We start from the raw sequence: 11585 nt of genomic DNA on the forward strand, positions 1-11585 counted from the left end.
GGCCTGCTGTGTTCATCCAGCTCTACACCTTGTTATCTCTTGTAGTCTGGGCCTCTGGTTTACAGGCCCAATGATATTACCAGCTTGCCATTGTCACCCAACACCCAGATATCAGATCCCCACATATTGGCTTTCTCCTACCTCACCCCAGTCCAGGTACGAGGTGGTTTATTAAACAGGACGAGGATCCTATTAAAGCAAATTATGATTGAGCAGCTGGTCTACAGGCTCCTCAAGGCTGAAGTAGGCTGGGGCCTGCAAGCCTCCTGATGGCCCACCCCGGTGGACGGGGTTGGGAAGTACTCCAGCTAGGCTTCCAGGCCCTGTCTGCCTGTCCAGTTTCATCTGACCCCACCCTCCAGCTGCTTTATGGGCCATGCTCCTCCTCCACAATGGTGACCTAGCTGCTGAGGATCAGTTTACATTCAAAAGTTTTAAAAATGTGAGGCTCGAATTGGTGTCTCCTCTCTATCTGTCTCATCTGAACTACAATCTTCATCTCCTTTGATGACGTTTTTGTTGATTCACTGGATGAGGGCATCACTGGCTAGGCCAACAGGTGTCGCCCTTCCCACGGGGCAGTTAAGAGTCAACCCCATCGCTGTGGGTCTGGAGTCACATGTAGGCCAGACCAGGTAAGGATGACAAATTTCCTTCCCTAAGGTCCATGCAGGCTTGGAGGGCTGAAAGGCCTGTTCATGTGCTGTAACTTCCTTTGTTCTTTGTTGTTCTTTGTAAAGAATGTTAGTGAACGCAGATGGGTTTTTCCTGACAATTGGCAACGGTTTCACGGTCATCATTAGACTCCTAATTCCAAAGCCCAGTTGGAGCCTCGTATTAGCCCTTCAGCAGCTGAGCCTGCCCCCTGTTTAATAATGATCCTCTGGCTAATAATTGGCTAATTTGGTGAACATTGCTCCCCATGATTCTTACCCAAACAATACAGGGTTCTGACTCCCATTTGATCCTGAAATCAAAGGACTGTCCTTACGCCAAAGACTCAACTCCTATCCAAGATGCTTCAAATTTATCAGTGACATTTTCTGCCATGATTTGGTTAAATGTGACTGGGAAGACAGGTGAAGTTTCCTGAGCTGTAGATTTTCTAAGGCCCGACTTCATCCCTCTCCATTGGGTTCCTGTTTTTGTGCTCTCCTGCACATGACTGCTTTTCTGGCTGATCTCTCACCATGCCTTCTTAGAAACCCTGAGCTCATCAAAACACTTTGATGCTGCCTAGATCCTAACTTACCACACCCCATCATGCATCATTGCTGTGCTCACTGTCCTACATTTGCACACTGTTTGGAACAGGAATCCCGCAAAATGAAAAGGTTAGTATTAGACTAGGGGAGCAGCAAGTTCTGGAGCTCAAGTCTTTGGTACTATTGCTGGAATGTTGTCAGGGTCAGTAGCCTTTGTGTTAACTAAATTCTTCAACTGATATCACGTGGAATGAATCGAATTAGCTGAAGACTTATGGGTTAGTAAATTTGCGGATGACACCAAAGTTGGTGGAGTTGTGGATAGTGCAGAAGGATGTTGCAGATTACAGAGGGACATAGATAAGCTGCAGAGCTGGGCTGAGAGGTGGCAAATGGAGTTCAATGCGGAAAAGTGTGAGGTGATTCACTTTGGAAGGAGTAACAGGAATACAGAGTACTGGGCTAATGGTAAGATTCTTGGTAGTGTGGATGAGCAGAAAGATCTCGGTGTCCATGTGCATAGATCACTGAAAGTTGCCACCCAGGTTGATAGCGTTGTTAAGAAGGCGTACAGTATGTTAGGTTTTATTGGTAGAGGGATTGAGTTTCGGAGCCATGAGGTCATTTTGCAGCTGTACAAAACTCTGGTGCGGCCACACTTGGAGTATTGCATACAGTTCTGGTCACCGCATTATAGGAAGGATGTGGAAGCATTGGAAAGGGTGCAGAGGAGATTTACCAGGATGTTGCCTGGTATGGAGGGAAGGTCTTATGAGGAAAGGCTGAGGGACTTGAGGCTGTTTTCGTTAAAGAGAAGAAGGTTAAGAGGTGACTTGATAGAGACATACAAGATGATCAGAGGATTAGATAGGGTGGACAGTGGGAGCCTTTTTCCTAGGATGGTGATGACTAGCACGAGGGGACATAGCTTTAAATTGAGGGGTGATAGATATAGGACAGATGTCAGAGGTAGGTTCTTTACTCAGAGAGTAGTAAGGGCGTGGAATGCCCTGCCTGCAAAAATAGTAGACTCGCCCACTTTAAGGGCATTTAAATGGTCATTGGATAAACATATGGATGATAATGGAATAGTTTAGGTTAGATGGGCTTCAGATTGGTTTCACAGGTCGGCGCAACATCGAGGGCCGAAGGGCCTGTACTGCGCTGTAATGTTCTATGTTCTATGTTCTATGTTCTAAGACTAGTATCTGTGAGGCTGGGGATCACTGGAGGAGCAGGAGGAGGCCAATCGGCCCATCGGCCCATCATGTAGTGCCAAGCTCCTGCCTTTTCTTCATATCCCTGCACACCATTTCCAACCAAATAATTATCCAATGCCTTTTAGAATGTGTCAATTGAACATGGTTCCACTATATTTTGAGGTGCTGCATTCCACACTCAGTGAGTTAAAAAGGTTTTCCTCAATTCACTGTTGCTTCTTTTCTAAAGTGCTTTAAATCTATATATTCTTGTTCCTGATCCTTTCACGAGCGGGAATAATTTCTCCCTGTCTACTCTATTTAGCTCACTCAAGAAAACCCTGATCAAATCTTCTCTCAGTCTTCTTCTCTCCAAGGAGAACAGTCCCAACTTCTTCCATTTATCCTCATCACTGAGGTTTCTCATCCTGGAACATTCTAGTAAACCGCTTCTGCACTCTCTCCAGTACACTCACACTCCACACCCCCCACCCCCAATCTATAATGTGGTGCCTATGACGATACATAATACTCTAACTGAGGTCTAACTAGTGTCTTGTACACATGTTTCTGCTCTTGTATTCTATTAATAAAGCCAAGAACACAATATAAACTGCTTTATTTACTGCTCTCTCTACTTGTCCTGCCACTTTCAATGATTCAGTGGACAGCACAGTGGCTCAGTGGTTAGCACGGCTGCCTCACAGCGCCAGGGATCTGGGTTCAATCCCACCCTTGGGTGACTGTTTGTGTGGAGTTTGCATGTTCTCCCCACGTCTGTGTGGGTTTTCTCTCCCAGTCCAAAGATGTGTAGGTTAGGGTGGATTGTCCATAGTGTCCAGGGATGCGTAGGCTAGGTGGGTTAGCCATGGGATATGCAGGGTTACAGGGATAGGGTAGGGGCTGGGTCTGGATGGGATGTGCTTTAGAGATTCAGTGTGGACTCAATGGGTTGACACCCTGCTTCCACACTGTAGGGATTCTATGATCTGTACACATATACTCCCAGATCTCCCGCTCCTGCATCCCCTTTAGAATTGTTCAAGATGTCAACTTTCAGAAGAAAAATTAAACAGAGGTTGTTTGCAGATAGCATTTCAATGATAGGTTTGAGCCCTGAAATGCTAGCTTTTAATTTCAAAATGTGTTTTGTCAGCTCTTCTGGAGTGTGCTGCTGGGCTTTATGTTCTTACGTTTACCAGTCTGGGTTTGAATGTTCACGTGCTGTGAAAGTATGAGAGCAAGAACTAACCTGTGTCACCCTTGTGTTACAGGTAAAGATTGTCTCTCTCTCTGAGCTCTAACAGACAAAGGGGAATGGGATCACGAAACTGATTAGTCAACGATCAACATCAATGCTACCAGTAACATTCACTGCAATAGCTGCAACGCTGAAATATTCTCTCTGTGTGAACAATTCAGAGATTGATCCGTACATCTGTTTATCTTAACTTCTACCTTTGTGGACTCACCTCTTACTTATAATCAGTGTATGTATGTTGTGTTAGTGTTTACTCCCAGTTGTAGTAATTAATAAACTCACCCTATTTATGAATTCGAGGAAGCCTGGTTAAATTGACTCCTTTGAAAATATAAGTTCACATGAGTATGGCTTCATGACAACAGATCTCCTGGCAGCATTAGCTTGTAATAGCAGCCACAGATAATAAAACGTACTGTAAATACTCAGCAGGTCCTGGCAGCTTCTCAGCAGAAGAGAGAATCTGAGTAAATTCCGAACATCCACCTGATCAACTCAGTCACAGACTCATAGAGTCAAAGAGCTGTATAGCATGGAAACAGACCCTTCAGTCCAACTCGTCCATGCCGACAGTATCCTAAATTAATCTTGTCCCATTTGCCAGCATTTGGCCCATATCCCTCTAAAGCCTTCCTATTCATATACCCATTGAGATGCCTTTTAAATGTTGTAATTTTACCAGCCTCCACCACCTACTTGGGCAGCTCATTCCACACACGCCCTCTGCATGAAAAAGTTACCCCTCAGGTCCCTTTTAAATCTTTCCCCTCTCACCTTAAACCTATGCCCCCTACCCTGGGCAAAAGACCTTAGCTATTCACCCTATCCTTGTCGCTTCATGATTTTATGAACTTCTATAAGATCTATTTCTCTCTCCACGGATGTCCCCCAAAGATCATTCTGTAAGAGACCGAACAGCACTGGAGGAATAAGGAAATGAAAAGAATATAATAATTAATTATTTCTGCAATTTAAGAAATATCGTTGCAAATTTACACAGACTCACATAAAATAGGAACAGAGAGTACATGTCTCAAGAAAGAGGACTTTGTCTTAATACAATGCTGCTAAAATCAAGTCACAATAAGTGGGATTGTGTTGCAAGTCCTTGGATATTGAGTAAGTGAGTTAGATTGCCTTCATTTCAAAATGTATAAAGAACTTGACACATTGATCGCTCCCCCAGGGAGTTATAAGAATTACTGTTTTGAGGTGTTATAACTTTGGTCTCAACCCACATTGGGCTCAATTGTAAATCCCAAGATTGAATTCTCAGAGTCCAGGGGGACTGGAATTTCTTGTCCTGAATCATTTCATAAAGGGGCACCTTCTTGGTTTTATCTGCTGTGATTGCATGGAGTTCTGTGATTATCACTTTTGGGAAAAAACAGTAAAATTTGATCTCCTTTGTCTTCAAATTTCAAACAAATTCAAATGTAGTTTTAAACCGTTGATAATTTAAATTCAATTAACAAATCTCATAGACAGCTGCCAAGAAGCTTGACAACAACTAGGGCAAAGCAGTTCACTTGTTTGATACCACGTCCATCACCATCAACATCCAGTCTCTCCACCAGCAACAATCAGTAGCAGCAGTGTGTACCATCTACAAGATGTACTGCAGCAACGCTCCAAAGACCCTTAAGGTAGCACCTTCCAACCCCATAACCGCCATAAACTAGAAGTTCCTGGCAGATACATGGGAACACCACTGCCCAGGTTGTAAACAGAATGGGGGCTACCACACAGCCTTGCTGATCTGTTCATTTCAGATCTTCCACTCAATGCAGTTGTCATCAAATCCTCTTGAAGCAATCCTAGGATTGTGAGGATGCTTCTTGGACATCTAAACTTCTGAGCACAGTCCCCAGAGCCTTGCGATTTCCTGAAGCAAATACCTTGATCTATTTGATGAATACAATGAAGAATTCCTGGTGGTGTTCCAGACAATTTTTTGGCCACAAAGAATGCGACAGAGACTCCTTGGAAAATTCTAAAGCCAATTTGCATTGAATAATCTTCAATGTCTACAATGTGTATGTGAATGATGTGGGGTTCCCTCAAATACGATCTGCCTCTACAGGTGGAGTGTTTTAACTTTAACCTTTCAGGGTTCCCACAGCATAGGAGATATCTGGGGTCTGTGCCTGGGAGATCCAGGACCGGGTGTTTATAAAGAAGGATTTTATCCCTTCACCCACTGACCAGGGACAGCTCTGACCCCTGATTGTGTCTCCAGAATTGTTTTATCGGGAGCACATGAACAGGCCATGTAACCTGAAATAACTCCACAGAACCCAGTATCCTGTCACCAAATCCCTTTATGTACACGTACATAGTACTTGACAGTGGTCTAACTTCCTCAGAGCCAGCTCTCAGAGTGAAAAGAACCTCTGATACTCTGTCAGCCAGGGCTCCCTGATTCGACCAGGTTAACAACCCCAGTCAGGGAACTCATATTCAATGTTGTCCACCCGTCTGACCTCGTTACAATCACTACTGAGGTTCAAGACTGTTCTGCCATTCAATTAGATCATGGATAATCTGTCTCTTACTATATAGTGTGGAGCTGGAGGAACACAGCAGGCCAGGCAGCATCAGGGGAGCAGGAAACTTGATGGGTTGGGTCAGGACCTTTCTTTAGTAATGGGGGAGGGAACTAGGAAATAAATAGAGAGAAGAGAGGTGGGGCTGGGGAAGGTAGGTGGGATGGTGATCGGTGAGTACAGGTAGGGGTTTGTGGGATCGTTCAGTGGAGTGGGAGGGGAGGATCGGTGGGAGAGAACCTGTCCATCTTCTCTCCTGAAAGGAACACAAACACAGTCTCTGCAATCTGCCCTCCTGATTTAAACCCATTGAAGGCAAACTTATAAGATCAGAGGGTGGTTAGTCCCATCCAGCACATAGGCTACAGGGGATGTGTGTAAAGCTACAAAAACGTCAGGCCCCTTGCTTCAGGTTCAAGAAGTGAGTTGGTGAGATTTAAAGAAATCGACGATTCCCTGGGTCAAAGTAGGTCTGTATACCTGGCCATCAGGACTTCTCAGCACAGCAGCAGGGAGGGTGGATCCTAACCAGCTACAAAGGAGAAATCTCCATAGCTCTGAGGTGAGCAAGTTTGGGTGAGAGCATGTGGATCAGAGCAGCTGAGCCTGGGTGAGGCATAACTGCAGAGGGCAAGCCCAGTAACACTGGGAAATGCATGTACTGGAGCTTCACCTTGAGGTGTACAAAACTAGTGACACTTGTATAGGAGCAAGTTACTGCAGATGCTGGAATCTGTACCGAAAACAAAAAAATTCTGGAAATCACAGCAATTCGAGCAATATCCACAGATGCTGCCTGACCTGCTTTGATTTCCAGTATTTTATGTTTTCAGTTACGCCAGTATGTCTCATTCACCAGTTTTACTGGTTTGTCTTCCCCCTCCTCTGGCATTCTATAAGTGATCACTTCGAGTTCCGCACTCTGAAAGTGTAAACTCTACTGGCACCAATATCATGCCTGAACTTGCTCTTAGGTCAACACATTCCACTACTTGCACGTTGTTTAGGATGAGGGCGTTTAACTCATCTCAACCTTTTGGCAATTGGATACAATCCTAATCTCATATTTGTTTCGCAAAATATTGTTTTCATACAAAATCTCCCTCTGCTGATAATAATGTATTCACTCCCTGTTTACCTGTCTGTGTAAATTGACACATACAGAGTAATAAGTGTGCTGTCAATGATAAATCAGTTTTTTGACTAGGCTGGTGTAATTAGTATCTGCACTGGGCTCACTGAGAAAGTGCTCTGAGGTGAATGGGAGAGTTGCCAGAGTCATCTGATTGTGGGGTCCAGGAAACTGGGGCCTATTCACAGCTGGGTAAACCACGACCTGAATGCTCCCTTACCACCCACCCCCCAAACTCCTCAAATCCCAGTCCATCGAGAACCGAGCACTGTCTGAAAGGGAGATAATGGAACCGAATTGATATAATCCTAAACTGACAGCCAAGAGGAGTTGAGCCTTAACAGGAAACATTCTGCATACCTGTCCCTGATATGCTGCTACACCCCACTCTGTGGGATAACTGAATAGCTGCAGCGTTTAGAACAAAGCTCCGACTTTACATATGTTTAGGTTAGAATAGACACCCGGCCAGTGGGTCATTGTCAATGAGTCCAGTGTTGCACTCCTGATTTCTTCACTCTTGGATGCAGCAGGGTCAGTAAAATTCTGTGCTGCAGCAACATTCAGATGTGAACCTGCTGCACCTCTTTGTTTTAAAACAAATCAATCATTTGCAAAGAAAGCAGATTTACATACAGTACTCACATTGTAACTTGGCTGCAACTCTTGAGAAAGTAACTCGAGATACGAAGCCCTTGGCGTCTCGTTTGTCCTGATCTCAGTTTCAACAATTTGTTTCAGTCTCTGTCAGGGAGCTACACCTCCTTCTTCAACTCTAGAACTCCAATTAATTACACTTGAAGTTCAGCAATACGTGTTCTAGCTGTCAGTACCCCCTCTGTTTCTTCTGCCAAGTTTCGTAGTGAATCAGCCAACTGCTGTGTGGATATTTACATATGAATCGACTCAATGCCGGTGTGCTGCCTAGGATGTAGCAAACAAGTATTTAAGGTTTTAAGAGCAGTTTGGGGGAAAACAGAGTGGAAGGGGCTCTCATTTATCAACCACTGTTCACCAGGACAGGATGATCCTAAGTGTTGCAAGGGTGATACAATCTTTCTGAATTGTCGACATGGAAGAAACATTGTAACAGCCAAATTCCTCAAAGCTAGCTTCCATGAACAGCAGTGTGATAATGTGTCCAGATTATCTCTTTGGGACAAAATATGAAAAAAAACTTGCAGATGCTGGAATCCAAGGTAGACAAACAGCAGGCTGGAAGAACACAGCAGGCCAGGCAGAACTGCCTGAGGAAGGGTAATACCCGGAATGTTGACTGCTTCTTCCCTCCAGATGCTGCCTAGCTTGCTGTGTTCTTCCAGCCTCCTGATTGTCTACCTCTCTCTTTGGGATGTTGGTTGAGGGATAAATGTTGCCTCCTGGGGACAGACATTGGAAAATTCTCCCTTGCTCTTTGAATTGTGGGAGTATTACATTCCCTTCAGAATGGAAGTGGGATTTGGTTAAATATCTATTCACTCAATTTTTTTGTGTGATTCATTTATCAGGCCACCCTAATCCCTCTGAACCACTGAATTTTGCAATCTCTTTCTATCCTCTCTTTATTTCAGCAATATCGACTTTAGTTGGGTGTGGTGGGTCAGTTTGGTTGTCAAACAGCTCAGAACTCGAACGTAGACAGACTTCTCTTTAAGCTATATCTTTTCATTTTCCCTTATTCTTAAACTGTCAAAACAGCAATGGATTACGGCGACAATTGAAAGTTTTTTGGTGTATTTTGTTATGGGCAGCACTGCTACCTCACTGCGCCAGGGACCTGGGTTCGATCCCAGCCTCAGGGCAACTGTTTGTGTGGAGTTTGCAAATTCTCCCCGTGTCTGTGTGGGTTTCCTCCGGGTGCTCCGCTTTCCAAAGATGTGCAGGTTAGGGTGAATTGGCAGTGCTAAATTGCCCATGGTGTCCAGCGATGTGCAGGCTAGGTGGATTAGCCATGGGAAATGCAGGGATAGCGGAGGGGATGGGTCTGGGTGCAATGCTCTTTGGAGGGTCAGTGTGGACTCAATGGGCCAAATGGCCTTTTTCTGCACTGTAGGGATTCTATGATACAATAAATCATTCATTCAAAATGTACATTATATTCCATCTGCTGATTATTTTTCCTCTCACCTCTGCTGGCAATATCCCTGTGGAGGCTCTCTATCTCCTCTTGACAGGTTACTTTCTTCAAAAAACGAAAACAGAAATCACTGCAAAAGCTTAGGCGGTCTTGCAGCATCTGTGGAGAGAAAGCAGAGTTGATCTTAACTGAAGCTTAAGTTCCGAAGAAGGATAACTGGACCTGAAACATTAACTCTGATTTGTCTCCACAGATGCTGGCAGACCTGCTGAGTTTTCCCAGAAATTTCTGTTTTTGTTTGTTTTTGTATTTTGCTTTTTTTTAACTTTCTTACCAATGTTGAAACATCATGAAGGTGGCAGGATGGGTAGAGGGGGCAGTTAATTCAGAGTACAGCTTCCTGGATTTTACTACCGGGGCATAGAGTATAAGAGCAAGGAGACGAAGCTGAGACACAGCCCTTTACTGCCTATAAGACCATAAAATATAGGAGCAGAATGAGGCCATTCAGCCCATCAAATCCATTTCACCATTCAATCATGGCTGATATGTTTCTTAACCCCATTCTCCTGCCTACTCCCTGTAACCTTTGATCCCCTTACTAATCAAGAACCTATATCTCTCTGTCTTAAATACACTCGACGACCTGGCCTCCATAGCCTTCTACAGCATTGAGTTCCACAGATTCACACTCTCTGGTTGAAGAAATTCCTCCTCATCTCAGTTCTAAGGGGTCATCCCTTCACTCTGAAGCTGTGCCCTCAGGTTCTAGTCTCTCCTACCAGTGGAAACATCTTCTCCATGTCCACTGCATCTAGGCCTCTCAATATTCTGTGAGTTACAGTAGATCTCCCTCATCCTTCCAAACTCCATCAAGTACACACCCAGAGGCCTCAACCGCTCCTCATATGACAAGCTCTTCATCCCCGGGATTATTCTTGTGAACCTCCTCTGGACCCCCTCCAAGGCCAGCTCATCCTTCCTTAAATATTGGGCTGAAAACTGCTCACAATATTCCAAATGCAGACTGACCAGAGCCTAATACACCCTCAGCAGTGCATCCCTGCCCTTATATTTAAGCCCTCTCAAAATGAAATGCGAACATTGCTTTGGCCTTCCTAATCTCCAGCTGAACCTGCATGTTAACCTTAGAGAATCCTGAACTAAGACTCCTAAATCCCTTTGTGCTTCAGATTTCCGAAGCCCTTTTCTGTTTGGAAATGTTTTCTCACGAGAACCCTGAGTCCTTTCTGAGCCCACAGTCCTCGCCTCCTAGCCCACACAGCGATCGCTCGAGAAGTGGCTGGTAAAACATGACACAACAGTTTTTTTTCCCCAAAAGAAGTGGTTTACAGGAACTAGTTTTGTGGTTCCATTACTGAGAGTTGTACAGAAAAGATCTTCCCTCAGTTCAGTAGGAAGGGTCAGTTCAGATCCAATCTGAAGATCTAACAAATCGCCTTTTCTGGGGACTTCTGTTTTTATTTGAAGCATTTTTCATCAGTGTTTAAATATCTTTGTTGAAAGAAGACATTGTTTAAACAGTTAGTTGTCATTTTTTTTTCTCTCAGTGGGTTGTGAGCCTTTGAAGTTCCCTTCCTCAAAAGGTAGTGGAAGCAAATTCTTTAAATATTTTTAAGGCAGAGATTCTTGATAACCAAGAGGTTGAACGATTGCCAGGTAGATATTTTGCAATGAGGTTATAATCAGGTTAGCCATAATCTTATTGAATGGGAAACCTGGCTAGCGGGGCCAAGTGGCCTTCACTTGTTCCTTTTGTGAACATTTAGAATGAGCAAACAATTGCCCTTTCCAATGGTTATAATTTTACTCAATACGCTCTCCACACCTCTTTGTTCAAGTTTTCTTTTCTCCCTGCTATATTAAGGATGTTGTGAAACCTGAAAGGGTTCAGAAAAGATTTACAAGGAAGTTGCCAGGATTGGAAAGTTTGAGCTATAGGCTGGGGCTATTTTCCCTGGAGTGTCAGAGGTTGAGGGGCGACCTTATAGAGGTTTATAAAATCATGAGGGGCATGGATGGGGTGAATAGATAAGGTCTTTTTCTCCCCAGGGTGGGGGAATCCAAAACTAGAGGGCATAGGCTTAAGGTAAGAGGGGCAATATTTAAAAGGGATCTAACGGGCAACTTTTTCACGTAGAGGA

The 11585-nt window shown here is 44.2% G+C and overlaps 1 protein-coding gene across 1 annotated transcript in view; it reads right to left on the reverse strand.

The window, feature by feature from the left end:
- slc28a1 (solute carrier family 28 member 1) overlaps positions 1 to 8108 on the reverse strand; it is a 65139-nt gene extending 57031 nt beyond the window's left edge. The window contains exon 1 of the mRNA XM_048617013.1: positions 7989 to 8108. The gene's annotated coding sequence lies outside the window, so the exon portion shown is untranslated. The remainder of the gene's footprint in view (positions 1 to 7988) is intronic.
- Positions 8109 to 11585: the final 3477 nt, after the last annotated feature.

Source organism: Rhincodon typus, chromosome 36 (assembly GCF_021869965.1).
Source record: "Rhincodon typus isolate 14 chromosome 36, sRhiTyp1.1, whole genome shotgun sequence".
Lineage (NCBI taxonomy): Eukaryota > Metazoa > Chordata > Chondrichthyes > Orectolobiformes > Rhincodontidae > Rhincodon > Rhincodon typus.